This window comes from Trachypithecus francoisi, unplaced genomic scaffold (genome assembly GCF_009764315.1).
Source record: "Trachypithecus francoisi isolate TF-2019V2 unplaced genomic scaffold, Tfra_2.0 Lachesis_group2, whole genome shotgun sequence".
In the NCBI taxonomy this organism is placed as follows: domain Eukaryota; kingdom Metazoa; phylum Chordata; class Mammalia; order Primates; family Cercopithecidae; genus Trachypithecus; species Trachypithecus francoisi.
In genome coordinates this window covers 65,871,305-65,886,802 of record NW_022681465.1, presented here as the reverse complement: position 1 = coordinate 65,886,802, position 15,498 = coordinate 65,871,305, and the positions used below count along the sequence as shown (strand labels likewise).

Genomic DNA, 15,498 nt, shown 5'->3' with positions numbered 1-15,498 from the left:
AACCCCTATTCTCCAAAGCCAGCCATAAAACCTAAAAATATTACCCTAACTCCCACCTTCTCCCCAACCTTTGTGTAAAAACCGTCCATAAAGAAACGATCTGACCTATCTTGTTTGACTGTAGATCACAAGACTCCCATTCCAGAGAGGGTCCTGCCCCATCCCCAGGAGGAAAGGACACTGCACAGACAGGCCAAGCAGAAGCTACACAGATAGGACTTGCTAGGTTTCCCCACTCAGCCAATTCATGCTAGATCATACGCTTTTTGTCCAGTCATATTTCTACATGGCAGTCCAAACTTTGTTAAACCTAAGCATGAAAATGGACACTTTCCCCTGTATCTTTGGGTCTTCATTCTGAAGGCTCCCGTGTCACATAAAACTATGGTGAAATAAATTTGTATTCTTTTTCTCCTATTAATCTGTCCTTTGTCAGCTGATTTGCTGTGAACCTTCAGAGGCAAAGGGCAAATTTCCCTATATCATCATGCCATAAGCATACCTCGAGTATAGCTTCATTTTTCACTACGTTGTGAAGTTTCTGAACATATGTCTGTTTATTCCATTAGACTGGGAGCTTAGAATGGATACCTGCTATGCTTTTTGGCTACCCATTGCCTTTCCACATTCTATTTGCAGAAGCTCCCGTCTTCTGATTCTGCACATCTTTAAGGTAGACGGCAGAAACTTGCTTTCCCAGCTGCCCTTGTAGCTAAGATGTAGACATGTGATCTGGGCTCTGCCAATCAGAAGGGAGAGAGGTGAAGCAGCGACTGTCTTCTGGAAGCCATTTTGGCAAAGGCAGTTGCAGACACCCAACTTCAGGAGACAACAGCAGAGGAGGTTAAAGTAGTGTCTTGTACTCAGCATCCAGCATTGGTGCCAGGGCACTGATACGAGTGAAAGACCTCCACTGGGGCAGCGCATTGCCTGGACTGGCTGCTTTGCTTCCAGGCCAATTCTGCCTCTGCTGGAGCTGCTTTAATAAATAACCTCTTTGCTTAAACCAGCTAGAGCTGATTCTGTATTTTGCAACTAAAATTCTTAACTGGTAACTGAGATCCTCAAGGCAGAGATTGAGTTTCATTTACTTCTCTATCACTAGTCTCTAGCAAAATGTTATGCATATTCAAGGCACTCAATCAATTATTGTTGATTAAATGACTAAATGAAAAAAATGGATGGAGAAGCTAGACTGTAAATCATTAGCTTCTCAAGTCATCTTTCTTTCAGTAATCATTGAAAAGTACTATTTGTTCCCTAAATCTTCTAATTAGAGAAAACACAGGGATTTTGCTTCCCTTAATGATTCTCCAACTATGTTCCTTTGGAATACTAGTGATGTTTCTATTGCTAAAACTGAATAATAGTGAGTTTTTCCAAATATAAAGAGAAAATTTATTTAGTACAAGGAGTTTTGTCAGTTTCAAGTTGTCACCCAGAAACTTTAAAACTCTGGCACCTGCTACTGTTTTGTTGGCAAGTGCAGTGGATGAAAAAATAATTGTGAAAGTAAGCAAGTATTATAGCAAAAACTCAAAACCTCTAGTCTGCTTAGTTCAACAGTTTTCCGCTTTTCTGTGCCCATTCTGTTTGCTGGAATTTTACTTAGTAGATTGCACACTTCACACAGCATCCTATTTTCCGCTAGTAAATTTGCTCTTAGATCATATAGTGGAATCCAGTGACTCAAAATTTTATTGAATGGACACCATTGACTCACAAATTATTGGCCACCTGAATATTTGTGAGAACAGCAATTCAAAGGCCTTCCTAACACTGTGCTACCCGTTTGTTACAAGCTGAATTGTGACCTCTGCCACAAATTCATATGTTGAAACTAACTTCTAGTACCTCAGAATGTGATTGTATTTAGAGATAGGGTCTTTAAAGAGGTCACTGAGTTAAAATGAGGCTGTCGTGCAGGGCACTGCGGCTCACATCTGTCATCCCAGCACTTTGGGAGACTGAGGTGGGTGGATCATGAGGTCAGGAGATCGAGACCATCCTGGCCAACATGGTGAAACCCCGTCTCTACTAAAATACAAAAAAAGTAGCTGGGTGTGGTGGCATGCGCCTGTAATCCCAGCTACTGGGGAGGCTGAGGCAGGAGAATCACTTGAACCCGGGAGGCAGAGGTTGCAGTGAGCCAAGATCGCGCCACTGCACTCCAGCCTGGCGACAGAACAAGACTCCGTCTCAAAAAAAAAAAAAAAAAAAAAAAAAGGCTGTTAGAGTGGGCCCTAATCCAACCTGACTAGTGGCTTAATAAGAAGAGATTAGGACACAGACACCAGGGATGCGTAAGCACAGAAGAGGACACAGCAAGAAGGTGGCCGTCTGCAAGACAAGGAGAGAGGCCTCAGAAGAAACCAAACCTGCCAACACCTTGATCTTGGACTTTCAACCTCCAGAACTGTGGGATAATAAATGTCTGTTGTTTAGCCACACGGCCTGTGGTACTTTGTTATGGCAGCCCAGGCAGACTAAGATGCCTTTCTTTCAGGCCTCCCAGCCTCAAATTGGAGCCTGCAGACTCAGACCATGGAACCTGGACTGGAGCTTCTGGCTACCAAACCTTCTTCCGCCAGGCCCATCTGGCTCTTTCCTCAGTTTATTCTTCACATCCTAGGCTGGGAAGGTGGAAGATCAAATTACAGCCCTGCGCTGGGAAACACACAGGGTTGTCCTCCATAAATCAGCAGATTCCCAACTCGCCAGCCCCACTGGGAAGTCACTCCTTGACACATGCATCCTGCCCTCCTTAGCATCTCACCTTCCTTCCTCTGCTCTTTTATAGCACCAAAACCAGCGGAAAGAGTGACCTTTAAATTCCATTAATGCAAGAATGAGTTATAGGGAGGAGCTGACAGCACTGTCAAGCCAGACCCCTTCAGAAAGCCCCAAGGGAAATTAGGAGAAGAAGAGAGGCGAGGAAGAGAGGCAAAGAGGAGGTGGGAGGGGTCGAGTCAAACTGTCTACCACAAATTTGTCCCTGGGATTTGTGCTGGCTCCAGGCTCCTTCCAGAGACAGTGGTTTCCAGAGGTGACAGAGCATCTGAAGCAGGACTCCCTGGGTGGCAAAGCCCCCAGAAGGTCTCCCGCCTTCCCTCCTGCACTGTCCCCTCCCAGATGCAGCTGGTGACAGCTGCTCTGAGTTAGTGCTCAGGCTCTGCGTGGCACAGAGGACAATGGGAATGGGGACTCCCACTCTAACCAGGCCTCTAGGAGGGGCTGGTAGAGCGCAGCCACGTGGCATCTCTCATTACTGTCAGTGGAGATGGAGAAGGGACAAATTCAGGGACAGCTTCAGAAGGTAGAATGCACCAAACTTGAAGGCTGGGGAGGTTAAGGGGGAGGGAAGCAGGGACAAGCGAGGAGCTCAGATCACTCAAGTTCTGACTTAATGGCCAGGTAAGCTACTGGCACCATTCTCTGGTAGCAAGGACCCTAGGAGAAGTAGGTTTGGACATGACTGTGGGTTTTAATATGGCAGTGATCACGTTATAATAAACATATGTAGGCATCTCTTTCCCAGGCTAGACTGCATTCTCCCTGAGGGCAGACGGCGATTTAGGCACATCTATATATTCCAGTGACAAATTTGAAGCATTCATTCAGCACTTACGGAACAAACATTAACTGAGGGCCTCCCACACACCCAGGACTAGCTCCAATACCACACTGGGTCTGGACTCGCAAAGGCCAGACAGAACAGGAACCCAATACACACTGTCTCTTGGGTAGATATTTTAAAGAATGATCTATTGACTCTTTTTTCTTATTTTCTGTATTCTTAATGTTTTGGCATCTGGGGCCTTGTTGCATGGGGAGAGCCTTCCTCTCCTAGAGCTAGCCAGTTCTTAGAGATAACAAACCACTTGCCTTCAGTACACCTTTCGTATGGTTTTTTGTTTGTTTGTTTTTTGAGATGGAGTCTCACCTCTGTCACCCAGGCTGGAGTGCAATGGCACGATCTCAGCCCCCTGCAACCTCCCCCGGAGTTCAAGCGATTCTCCTGCCTCAGCCTCCCAAGTAAATTGGGATTACAGGCGCCCGCCACTGCACCCGGCTAATTTTTTTGTATTTTTAGTAGAGACAGGGTTTCACCATCTTGGCCAGGCTGGTCTTGAACTCCTGACCTCGTGATCCACCCGCCTCGGCCTGCCAAAGTGCTGGGATTACAGGCGTGAGCACCGCCCCGGCCACCTTTCGTATGTTAACCAATCAATCAAGAGGCCTTCCTATCTCCTCTCACCGCCACCCACCTCCCCACCAACTACCTCTTTGATTGAACTCTTCTCACACAGAGCCAGCCCCCTGCCCTAATCATTCCAGGGCCAGGTATCAAACCACTAGGGACAGCCCCTGTGCCCCAAAGGCCACTAAAATTATTCAAACTTGCCAATTCTATTTTTTATATTTTTCCGAGACTGAGTCTCGCTCTGTCACCCACGATGGAGTGCAGTGGCATAATCTCAGCTCACTGCAACCTCTACCTCCTGGATTCAAGCAACTGTCCTGCCTCAGCCTCCCCAGTAGCTGGGGCTACAGGTGCGCGCTGCCATGCCCGGCTAATTTTTGTATTTTTAGCAGAGACAGGGTTTCACCATGTTGGCTAGGCTGGTCTCGAACTCCGTCAACCTCAAGTGATCCGCCTGCCTCGGCCTCCCAAAGTGCTGGGATTACAGGTGTGAGCCACCATGCCTGGCCTACAACAAACTTGCCAATCCTAAACCTGCTTACCCTGCCTTGCCCATTCCTTGCCTCAAAAACCACAATAAAGACATTTCCCCACACTTTCCCCTCAATTTCTTTCTGCCTCCTGATCCAGTGTGTCCAGGTGTGGCCCCGTGTGGTGTTCTAGGCCTCTGTTTCTAAGGATCTGTGAGTATAAGCTTCTTTCTTCATGACAGCCATTTCCATGTCTGTGTCTCTTACCATACCTGATTAAAACAAATCCCGGGTACATTTTAAAACAGATGGCTGAATGTGAATAAGCATTCAGTAACTGTAAATTAACAACTCATTCCTTCCAAGCAGTGCAAAGTACATCCTCTTCAAAAGAGGGAAAGAGGTGTTGGTTCTATCTGTCATTATGTTGAAATTGAATGGAAGTGAGAGAGAAAGCTAGTTTGGGGAGAAGATGGGCCAAATTCATATACAGGCAGTCCTTAATCTACTGTGAGATCATGGATTTGGGGCAAGAATGAAGAGCAAAGAAATAGCAGAAGAGGGGCCTTCTCCATATGCCCTGTAGAGCTTTGCACGGGCTGAGAGAATGCAGGAAGATTCAGTCAATGTTTGCTACATCAAAGTCAAGAATCAACCTTTTCAGGAATGACTTCACAAAAGCCATGTAAACCAACAAAGAGATAAAGGAATCAGCTCTTTTATGGTATCTATTTCTTAATGGTGGCATCAAAAGCTCCCATTAGTCCAGAATGATGAAATGAGGTCGTGGGTACACAAAGCATGTGGCACAGTGGCCACAGAGGATCAACAAATTATACTTGTTACTGCTGTTGTTCTTAGCAGTTGGTAAAATGGAGTCTGTAACTAAGTGGCTTTTCTAGTGAACAACTTTTAGGTGACCAGCTACCAAAAAGTCAATAAAATTAATTCATTTGACATTGTGGCTCAGCTACAGATAATTTTATCTTCCTTTGATGAGTCTGAATTTACTTTAAGATGTCATCCGGCTTCTAGTATGTCATAAATAACATTAATTGCCTCTGTATCTTAATGATCACAAAATAGATCCTGATTTATTTGGTTCCTGGATGTGCACAAGGAAACTCAGTGGGGATGCTGGGTGACCCATAGAATCACTAGACCAAGAAGAAGCATGACTTTCCCATGGGGCATCCAAAAACCTATGAACCTTCCCAGGTATGTTTGTCACGGGTGTTTGTCTCCAGGGAAGAACCAATCTGATCTTGAAGAATTAGTTTCTTCAAGAAATTTCTTCTATAAAGCCCTCTCTACTACAAAGCCCTCTCTACCTGAGACCGGAGAGGAACAGACAGAAGTCAGATGTCTAAGAGTCCTGCCCAAAATTAAGATGTTGACTTTTCCCACCTTGCCCTATCAACCCATGGACCAACCCAGTTTCCACAGAACCAGGCATTTTATTTCTTTTTCTTTTCTTTTTTTTTCTTTCTTTCTTTCTTTCTTTTTTTTTTGAGATAGAGTCTCGCTCTGTCACCCAGGCTGGAGTGCAGTGGCGTTATCTCGGCTCACTGCAAGCTCCGCTTCCGGGTTCACTCCATTCTCCTGCCTCAGCCTCCTGAGTAGCTGGGACTGCAGGCGCCCACTACCATGCCTGGCTAATTTTTTTGTATTTTTAGTAAAGACGGGGTTTCACGGTGTTAGCCAGGATGGCCTCAATCTCCTGACCTCGTGATCTGCCCGTCTCTGCCTCCCAAAGTACTGGGATTACAGGCCTAAGCCACCGCACCCGGCCCAAGGCATTTTATTTCTTAGAAATAAAGTAACATAAATTGTGTGTCTGTTTCTTAACATTGTCTCTAGGGACTTTATATGCCCAAATAGATGAATTCAAATAGAGCAGTACATGACTCAAAGGAATTCTGCCAAATCCACTTTCTCAATTTTGAGTTGCAGATATGGGATCATAAGCACCAGATAAACATTAGCTCTCCAGCAGCAAAAAGAAACAAAAGCTTTCCTTGGACGGTATGAGGTTGCATAATAGGGATGCTTGATGACCTGTTCCCATTCTCATTACACCTCCAAAAGTTTCTCCTGCCAGGACAATGACACTATTTCCCTCTCTGGAGTCTTTAAATATCCCCCATCCATCTACCACAATATTGATGGAAGTATCTACATGATCATTCAAACAACAAGGACTGTGGAAGCCTAGACACAAGTGCAACCCACAGATACAGCATTAGGAATCACTCATGCATCAGCCCTGGTTGCCTGACAACCTCAATTGGAACCAGCCTCTGGCAGTAGCTGACCCACAGTTCTGCTTCAGCCTTAGCTGGCCACCCTTATTTCCAATCCAGTAAACTTTCCTGGTAAAACTTACTGAGCCAACCTAGTGGCTACAAACCTATTTCCATCATTGATGCCTGTTTGCAGGGAAAGACAGATTCAATATATTCAAATCTTCTGATACCTGTCTTTAGTCACTGCCGCTCAGGAGAAATGCCAGTGTACTTACTGGGTATCAGAAGGATGGATACCATCTCAGTCCATTTGTGTTACTATAAAGGAATATCTGAGGCTGGGTGATTTATAAAGACAAGAGGTTTATTTGGCCCATGGTTCTGCAGGCTATACAAGAAGCATGGTGCTGGCATCAGCATCTGGTGATCAAGATGCTTCTGCTCATGGTAGAATGAAAAGTGGAGTAGCCAGGCACAGCGACTCATGCCTGTAATCCCAGCGCTTTGGGAGGCCAAGGCAGGTGGACAATCTGAGGTCAGGAGACCAGCCTAGCCAACATGGTGAAACTCCTTCTCTATTAAAAATATAAAATGAGCTCTGTGTGGTGGCACACACCTGTAGTCCCAGCTACTCAGGAGGCTGAGGCAGAAGAATCACTTGAACCTAAGATTGCACCACTGTACTTCAGCCTGGAGGACAGAGTGAGAGTCTGCCTTTAAAAAAAAGGGGGGAGCTGTCATGTAGAGATCACATGGTGACAGAGGAAGCAAAAGAGAGGGGAGAGAGGTGCCAGGCTCTTTTTAACAATCAGCTCCCACAGGAGCTAACAGAGGAAGAACTTACTATTACCACAAGGACAGCACCAAGCCATTCATGACGGATGCACCTCCATGACCCCAACACCTCCAATTAGGCCCACCATTAGGGATCAAATTTCAAAATGAGATTTGCAGGGTGCAAATATGCAAACCACAGCAGATACCAAGATGTATTCTTGATTTCAATTATCAAGCAGCCTAATTGGGAATAATTAGTATGCAGATAAAAAGATAATTAACCACGCACGGTAGTATCTCACAGGGGAAAATCACTTAGCCCAAGGTTATAGAAATCCAGAAGCTAGGGTCCACCAGCAGAGCCTGGAGAAGGAGGCAGACATCGAAGGCCAGGCAGGCTGCAGGCAGTCGCTGAGAAGGAAGCCAGCCCTGCAAATGGGGCATTTGGGAAAACACATGGCAAAGGTTAAGGCCAATGAATATACCCGTCTCCCTTCTGGTGAGACTACAGCATGGTCAGACCCAGGTATGGAATAAATCTAAACGGCACAAGGCCACTCCTCAATTCTATACCCAAGAGAAACATGACCAGTCCATCATGGCACTAAAGCTTGACATGGTCTCAGAATCCTTCTCAACACTGTGGTCCAGGCAGCCATAGTCAAAGTTAGCAGATCACTGGGTCAGAATTATTTACTATAGAATGCAAGGAACAAAGAAGGCTCATGTTGGGTACATCTCACTCCTGCAGTCAGTTTTGATCTTCTGGCACAGTTAGGCTGACACCCTTGCACACGCAAAGACCCTCTGGCGTCATTACCCTCCATTGCCCTTAACGCGACCCCAGACTCCAAATCCTTTTCCAGCTTTATCCTCAAAGACAGCTGCCTTCAATTCCTGCACTCTTCTGTGCACACATCACTTCCCTATCGAGAGGCAAAGTGTATTCCTCCACTCCTTTCGATCCGAGCTGCTTGCTCTGTGACTGCTCGGCCAATGGAATATAGCAAAAATGCACCATGCCATGTGGGTCCTAACCTTTAGAAGAATTAGCAAGTTTGCTTACTCTCTCTTGGGAGCCATGAGCTGCCATGTAAGAAATCTAGCGACCCCATTCCAGAGACCACCTGGAGAGACTGGATGGAAAAGGAGAGGCCCTGCGACTATAGGGAGAAAGGGGGGGGGGGGGGAGAGAGAGAGAGAGAGAGAGAGAGAGAGAGAGAGAGAGAGAGAGACAGACAGGCCCAGCCATCCCAGTGCCCCAGCTGAACCCAGTCATCCAGCTCCTCATTGCCAAGGTCTCTGACCTGAGAGCGAAACATTCCTAGAACTTCTGGACCAGCCCAGACATGAGCTGAATTCCACGAAGAAACCCAAGTCAATGCCATGTGAGGCAGGGAACTGACCCACCAAATTCTCCCCAAATTCCTGGCCCAAATAATCATAAGCAATAAAATAACTATTCTCTTCAGCCGCTGAGTTTGGAGTGGGTTGTACTGCAGCAACAGATAACCAGGATGATCTGCTCATGGGACCCATTCCACGGCAACTGTAAGTGCTCCTCAGGGCTCTGGGTTCTCACACTGATCTCTGCAAGTGCCCTGGTCTTACCATGTCCAACCTGAGTCAGGGACCTGCATCCTAGACCGAGATGCCACACTTCTGATCACCCACAGCCTAGGCCTCAGCTCACCACCAACTTCCCTCTTTTAAGCTGACATGTACAATTTCTCAAGAACTCAAGTTAATTACCGACTTCCAGACTCAAACGTTCCAAGTGTTGTCTATTTGTTATTCTATTTTTAAGGAATACAAAGGGCAAACTCCCCCTCCTTCTGAGGCTGGTGCCTTTGAGAGCTGCAGCCAGTGACTGGCTCAGATTCACAAAGGCAAGCCTGCAGGCCTGCTGCAGATAACTCTCACCCTGCTCCAGCCACGGGCAATCATGGATGGGGAGGGGCTTGTCGTGCTGAAGTTCTCTGTGGTCCTACAGTTCACAGGTTCCATCTGGCTCATGTTATAGATGAGAACACTGAGGCTTGTCAAGGAGGCATGGCTAGTTCAGGGTCACAGAGAAAGTAGGTGGAGACTGCAGCAGACACCCACCCTAAGTCACAGTTCAGGAGTGACCGCTACCTCCCTCCACCTCTCTGCACCGACAGCTCCAGGGAAATGCTTCTTTTGCACATGCTCCAGCTTGTGCGTGTCCTTTAAAGTCCCCCTTGGCTTAAGCCACATGTGCAGTCAAGCATAGACTTGCTTCTGCTTTGGGGTCTTTATGCAGGAGCTCACTGAAAAGCTCACCCTAGGCAAGAGCAAAGAGACCCTCTCCTCTGTTTTTAACTTTCCTTCCCATCCCGACACACATATACACAGTAGCTCGGGGTACAGTACATGTTCTGGTTTAGTAGTCTGCACATGGACCCTCTGCCCTTTAACTAGGTTGGACGGCAAATTCTGGTGCAAAGCCACAAGGAATGAGCCTTGCTGGTTTTGTTTTAGGAAAAAGGGCAGTCCAGATCCCTTTACCAATATCAATCCATGATGAACATCTGGCACGGACCCTGGTGTCTAGAAATGCCTTTAGCTGCTCTGACCCCAGCTTGAATGCTAAGGCTTGGAGGCATCCCAGAGAGACTCGGCAGCTGGGAAGAGCTTCTCAAACAACAGTTACTGTCACAAGGCATGGCTGGAAATTGTTGCAACATGTATTTTTTCATGTGTCTTTTTCCTTTTTACAACATGCACTTTTTATTTTAAATGAAGATTTCCTCCAGGACAGACACTGTACTAGGTGCTTTGCAAACAGGTTATCTCCTTTAATTTCCACAACCTAATGAGGTAGCCTCTCATATCTCTATTCTTTTTTTTCTGTTTTTGAGATGGAGTTTTGCTCTTGCTGCCCAGGCTGACGTGCAATGGCGCAATCCTGGCTCACTGCAACCTCCACCTCCCAGGTTCAAATGATTCTTCTGCCTCAGCCTCCGAGTAGCTAGGATTACAGGCATGCACCACCACGCCCAGCTAATTTTGTATTTTTAGTAGAGACGGAGTTTCACCATGTTGGCCAGGCTGGTCTCAAACTCCTGACCTCAGGTGATCCACCCGCCTCGGCCTCCCAAAGTGCTGAGATCACACGCATGAGCCACCATGCCTGGCCATATCTCTATTCTTTATAGATGAGGAAACTAGGGGTCAAAGAAGCCAGAAACAAGCTCAAGGTGACCAGCAAGCTGCAGAGCCAGAATTTGGATAGAAGTTCAGCCAACTCCAAAATCCAAGTTCTGCATGGATTTTGCACTAATGACACTGATTTATCGAAACTTTATTTAATACCACAAACCTGCACTAATTTACTTACACTTATCTCCACATCATTCACTAGTGTAATTCATGTCAAATATGCAAAACTGTTACCCATGTGACAGCCTCAGAGTGCTACTGGGATCACAGAAATACAGTCCAGCAACCAAAGAGGAAGTTCGAGTAGTTCATGCTCTTTACATGCATTTTTCAAACTAAATTTTGTGGATCAGTTATTTTTCTTCGAATTCCCTTTTACCTCTAAGCCACTTCCTTCACGGGTTCTTCGCTTTTCAACAATTTTTTTTTTTTTTTTTCGAGACAGAGTCTCGCTCTGTCACCCAGGCTGGAGTGCAGTGGCGCAATCTCAGCTCACTGCAAGCTCCACCTTCCAGGTTCCTGCCATTCTCCTGCCTCAGCCTCCCGAGTAGCTGGGACTACAGGCACCCGCCACCTCACCTGGCTAGTTTTTTTTTTTTTTTGAGACGGAGTCTCGCTCTGTCACCCGGGCTGGAGTGCTGTGGCTGGATCTCAACTCACTGCAAGCTCCGCCTCCCGGGTTCACGCCATTCTCCTGCTTCAGCCTCCCGGGTAGCTGGGACTACAGGCGCCGCTACCTCGCCCGGCTAGTTTTTTGTATTTTTTAGTAGAGATGGGGTTTCACCGTGTTAGCCAGGATGGTCTCGATCTCCTGACCTTGTGATCCGCCCGTCTCGGCCTCCCAAAGTGCTGGGATTACAGGCTTGAGCCACCGCGCCCGGCCGCCTGGCTAGTTTTTTGCATTTTTTCTGTAGAGACAGGGTTTCATTGTGTTAGCCAGGATGGTCTCGATCTCCTGACCTCGTAATCTGCCCGTCTCAGCCTCCCAAAGTGCTGGGATTACAGGCTTGAGCCACCGCGCCCGGCCCACTTTTCGACATTTAGCCCCAAATCTCCTCCTCAACATAGGAACAGAGTTAGGGGCGAGCAGCGGCTCCCCTGTGCACACTCTCCAAAAGTGGTTCCTTTTCAACCAGTTTTTAGAGAAATGTGTTGATACGACTTTTTCTTTCTTTTTTGAGACAGAGTCTCACTCTGTCTCTCAGGCTGGAGTGCAGTGGCGCAATCTTGGCTCACTGCAACCTCTGCCTCCCAGGTTCAAGTGATTTTCCTGCCCCAGCCTCCCCAAGTAGCTGGGATTACAGGCATGCTCCATCATGCCAGGCTAATGTTTGTATTTTTAGTACAGACGGGGTTCCACCATGTTGGCCGGGCTGGTCTCGAACTCCTGGCCTCAGGTGATACACCTGCCTTGGCCTCCCAAAGTGTTGGGATAACAGGCGTGAGCCACTGCACCCAGCCGACATGACTTTATGGCCTTGGAGAAGATACTGAAGGAAGCTTGGTGAAGTCAAAGCCCTAGAGTTATGGGAGGAGGTGCTTCTTCTGAACCCACATTTCCCTATGATTCAAGTTGTGCTGAAGACAAACATGGCCCAAGACACACCTTAGCTCTCACCTTCTCTCTCGCTTTTTTTTTTTTCCTGAGACAGGGTCTTAGTCTGTCACCCAGGGCGGAGTGCACTGCCGTAAGGCTCACTGCAGCCTTGACCTCCTGGGCTCAAATTGTCCTCCTGCCTCAGCCTCCATGTAGCTAGGATCACAGGTGTGCACCACCATGCCCGGCTGATTTTTTGCTTTTCTGTACAAATGAGGGTCTCATTTTGTTGCCCAGGCTGGTCTTGAACTCCTGAGCTCAAGCAATCCTCCCGCCTCAGCCTCCCAAAGTGCCTAAGCCACAGCAACTGGCCTTATCATCATAATCATTTAAAAATAATTGTTGAAGGCCGGGCATGGTGGCTCACACCTGTAATCCTAGCACTTTGGGAGGCTGAGGCGGGAGGATCACAAGGTCAGCAGTTTGAAACCAGCCTGGCCAACATGGTGACACCCCGTCTCTACTAAAAATACAAAAATTAGCCAAGTGTTGTGGTGTGTGCCTATAATCCCAGCTACTCAGGAGGCTGAGGCAGGAGAATTGCTTGAACCCGGGAGACGGAAGTTGCAATGAGCCAAGACTGCACCACTGCACTCCAGCCTGGGTGACAGATTGAGACTCCACCTCAAAAAAAAACCACAAAAAACAAAAAAACAAAACAAACAAAAACAATTGCTGAAAACTACCCAGGCCATCAAGATACAAGTTGCAAAGAAAAGACAACATACTGGGCTTCCCTTGAGGCTTATCAAAGCAGCACACAGTTAGTCCTGAGCTGAAGGTGACCCCAAGTTGACTTTGGCCCAATCCCACGTGAAATTCTTAGTCTCAGACCATCGTGTTGCACAATTCTAGGGAGCTCCATTCATTATGTAGAGGAGGCGAATTTTACTTCCCTCAATTGGTCAGTGCATAATGTACATGGTGACCCAACTTCACAAAGAACTGATTTTCAGAAATAGCATTTCCTCTTAGGACAAAACAGAAGCATCAGTTTCTCTTTAAAACTTTGAGACCTTTGGATAATCTTCAGTGGATGCAAAGTGAAAAAAGAAAGAGCGAGCTTTGGGGGCTATAGAAGTCAGTTGAGAAATAAGCATAATCTAAACCCAGAAGACAGCCAAAGAAAAACAAATGGCCAGGCTCCTGCCACGTGGCCCCTCTTCTAGGACACTGGTTTCCCAGGGGCTATTTATGGTTAGGACCAGATGCTGTCAATGAGGGGTATGCAGTGACCACTGCTGTCCCCCCACCATCTATTCCCGTGGTGTACAATTTTAATTTATAATTGTGGGTGAGTCATATATGTGCTTGGAAGGGGACAGGGAAGGGCCACAAAGGGCCAGGGACTTAGATAAATAGGCTGCAAAAGATACAATGAAAAACGCCAGACCAAAATTGAAGAGACTGGACTTGATTGGTTCAACTACACGGATGTGCCCTTCCTGCCTCCCCCAACCTAGTATTGTTACATCTCTCCAGAGAATGAGGCCTGGGAGCCACTGTTACTATCAAGGTGGATGTGAGACAGCTCTCACATGTTTCGAAATAGAAAAGGAGCATCTCAGAATTAGTAATGCTTCAAGTCTCTTCTAAAACTGAACATCCTGGCTTGGCATGGTGGCTCATGCCTGTAATCCCAGCATTTTGGGAGGCTGAGGTGGAAGGATCACTTGAGGCCAGGAGTTCAAAACCAGCCTGGACAATATAAGGAAACTCTTGTCTCTAAAAATAACACAAAAATTACCTGGGCATGGTAGTCTCAGCTACTCAGGAGGCTGAGACAGGAGGATCGTTTGAACACAGGAGTTGAAGCTACAGTGAAGTATGATTGCATCACTGTGCTGCAGCCTGGGCAACAGAGTGAGGCCCCAAACAAAAAGAAAAAAAAAGGCAAGTTCACATTTGCAGTAATCTCCATGTGAGTGTGGCTCTATCTTTCTATACAGACTGTATTACTCACATTAGCCATAATGAAATATCACAGACTGGGTGACTTGTTGCAGAAATTTACTTCCTCCACAGTCCTGAAGGCTAAAAGTCCAAGATGAAGACGCTGCCAGGGCTCGCTTCTGGTGAGGCCGCTCCTCCTGGCTCGTCACTTTTTGCTGTGCCTTTCTTCTGCTCATGAGCAGAAAGAGAGCAAGCTCTGGTTTCTCTACCTCTTCTTATAAGGACAGCAGTCTTACTAGATGAGGGCCCCACCCTTAAGATCTAACTTTACCCCCTTAAAAGCCCTATCTCCAAACACGGTCACACTGGGGGTTAATGCTTCAACAAACGAATTTGTAAACAGGCAGGTATACTTCAGTTCAAAACAGTTATAGGTCTACGAAGGAAATGACAGGATTGCTTTTTTTTTTTTTTTTTTTTAAGATGGAATCTTGCTCTGTCACCAGCCTGGAATGCAGTGGCACAATCTCAGCTCACTGCAACCTCCGCCTCCCAGGTTCAAGCAATTCTACCTCAGCCTCCCTAGCAGCTGGGGTTACAGGTACCTGTCACCACGCCCAACTAATTTATATATATATATATATATATTTATTTATTTATTTATTTTTTTTTTTGAGACGGAGTCTCGCTGTGTCGCCCAGGCTGCAGTACAGTGGCGCCATCTCGGCTCACTGCAAGCTCCGCCTCCCGGGTTCCCGCCATTCTCCCGCCTCAGCCTCCGAGTAGCTGGGACTACAGGCGCCCGCCACCACGCCTGGCTAGTTTTTTTTTGTATTTTTAGTAGAGACGGGGTTTCACCATGTTAGGCCAGGAGGGTCTCGCTCTCCTGACCTCGTGATCCGCCCGCCTCGGCCTCCCAAAGTGCTGGGATTACAGGCTTGAGCCACCGCACCCGGCCTAATTTTTATATTTTTAATAGAGATGGGGTTTCACCACGTTGGCCTGAATGGTCTGCATCTCCTGACCTTGTACTCCACCCTCCTCGGCCTCCCAAAGTGCTGGGATCACAGGTGTGAACCCCCCCACCCCCACCCCCACCCCACACACACACGGTCTGCTTTTGCTTTT

General features: G+C 47.0%; 1 protein-coding gene across 2 annotated transcripts in view; it reads right to left on the bottom strand.

Moving 5' to 3' along the window:
* Positions 1–15,498, bottom strand: part of PDZD2 (PDZ domain containing 2) — a 493,831-nt gene that overhangs the window by 409,284 nt on the left and 69,049 nt on the right. The window lies entirely within an intron of this gene.